The following is a 2,345-nucleotide window of genomic DNA, read 5'->3' as shown; positions in this document are numbered from 1 at the left end:
TAAAACCTCACCAAAGCTCAGTGACAACACAAAACAGAGGTATGTGATGTCCACTGGTATAGTTGAGATTTTCTGTGACCAATGGGCACTGCAGTGCATAAAGGGTGTAAACAACACATAGAATCACATTACAATTGGCTATAGGTTTCTGTAATGTCACACATTGTTGAGGTTCTGGAGTCACATGTAGGCCAGAGCAGGCAAGGACGGCAGATTTCCTTCCCTAAAGGGCATTTGTGAACCAGATGAGTTTTTTGATGATAATTTCATGGTCACTGTTAGGCTTTTAATTCCAGGTTTTAATTTTTTTACTGAATCCAAATTTTACCACCTGGTCCCCAAAGCATTAGCCTGGGTCTCTGGTCTAGTCCAGTGATTAAGAGCTTACCTGTTTTTATTTATATACCTTTAATGAATAGCATGGACCAAATGGCCTCCTTTGCCACAATGATGATTCAATGAATGACTACAGGAAGCAGTCAAGGATAAGTGCATGAGCAGCATCCAAAGGTGGGAGTGGAGGCCAGTGGCAACCTGTGAGGAGTGGAGTGCTTGCTCATAGATGAGAGCAGCAGTAAAACTTACAATATAAATAATCCTCTGGTTGTCTCTTGATTTTTGTTGACTTTGTGTTGACCACTGGAATATAATTCACTAATCTGGTTTGAAATTCCAGTGAGCATCAAATAGAATGATTAAAAATTTTAGGTCCAAGATTGAAAGATTTGTGTTATCCAAAGGTGTTAAGGGATGTATGGAAAAGGCGAGTGTATGGAGTTAGGTTGTCAGTCAGCCACGATCTCATTAAATGGTGCAACAGACTCAGGGGACCGAATGGCCTATATCTCTTCCTATGCTTCTACCAGTCAACACAAATATCAAATATTTTAATTGTTCATTGATCTGAAAGCAAGAAGGATTTCCATTTAGATAACACTTTTCACCAGCACCATCCCTCCCACTCACTACCACCACCACCACCACCACCACCACCGGATGCCTCAAAGCATTTTACAGACAATGAAGTACTTTTGAAGTATTGTCACTGTGGTAATGTAGCAAGATCTGACAAGCAATCCCCTGTTCTTCTTTAAATAGTGCTACTGGGTCTTTTCCACCTACCTGGGAGAGCACAGGGGGCCTCAGTTTAATGTCTTATTGCATTGCAGTCTCTCATAGTATACTGGAGTGGCAGTTTGATTTTTCATGCTAAAGTCCAGGAGTGGGAATTGAACTCAGAGGCAAGAGTACAACCATTGAGTCACACCTAATAACAAAGTATTTATTCTAAAAGCAAAGTATTGCAAACGCTGGTGATCTGAAATTAAAAGCAGAATGTGCTAGAGCAACTCAGCAGGTCTGGCAGCATTTGTGGAGAGAGGAACAGAGTTAACTTTTCGAGCCCAATATGACTCATCTTTGGAACTGGGCCCAGTGGCCCTGGAGAGGGAGCATATGGTTGTCCACTGGTACAGTTGAGGTTTTCTGCGACCAATGAGCACCCCAGTGTATAAGGGGTGTATTCAACATATACAACCACATTGCAAGTTAATTTATGTTTCCGTAATGTCACTGTACTGTACATAGTTATACATATTTATCTTATTTAATGTGCCCTAGGTACTTAACGTTTATTTTCTCCTGCCTGGTGACAATGAGAATACTCTGGTATACAAATGTACGAACATACACACGAATTAGGAGCAGGAGTAGGCCATCTGACCCCTTGAGCATGCTCTGTCATTCAATAAGATCATGGCTGGTCTGAAAACTCCACTTTCCTTCCTATCCCCTTTGACTTCCTTGGCAATACAAGCCTACATGAAAGATTTGAACCCAGGTCCCCATAAGCATTAACCTGGGCTTCTGAATTACTAGCCTAGTGATATTTCCACCACACCATCATCTCCCTACTATAATTTAGATTGGAAGGTGGGGGGGTCGATGGGAAACTCCAGTAATTATTATAATAAAAGTAAAATACTGCAGATACTTAAGATCTGAAATAAAAACATAGCGTGCATATGTCTTCAAAGTTCCAAAGAGTCATATTGGACTTAGAACATTAATTCTGTTTCTCTCTCCACAGATACTGCCAGACCTGCTAGCCTTTTCAGCACTTTTCTGTTTTTATTCCATTAATTACTAATCTACTTGAAAAGGGGTCCTCCAACAACAAGTGATGCCCCACCCCCAGCCCCATCTGTCTTGGGGAGGCAGCTGAGTAACAATGGCGGGGAACCTGAAGGTTGCAGCTTTCACCTTGCATCTCATTAGGTAAATTAGCATTGTGCGTCAGCCCGATCGACGGCACCCATCCGCCAATCGGAAAAGGAGGCAGTGCT

Source organism: Carcharodon carcharias, chromosome 30, assembly GCF_017639515.1.
Source record: "Carcharodon carcharias isolate sCarCar2 chromosome 30, sCarCar2.pri, whole genome shotgun sequence".
Taxonomy (NCBI): domain Eukaryota; kingdom Metazoa; phylum Chordata; class Chondrichthyes; order Lamniformes; family Lamnidae; genus Carcharodon; species Carcharodon carcharias.
The sequence above is the reverse complement of the archived record's forward strand: the minus strand, read 5'-3'. Positions refer to the sequence as shown.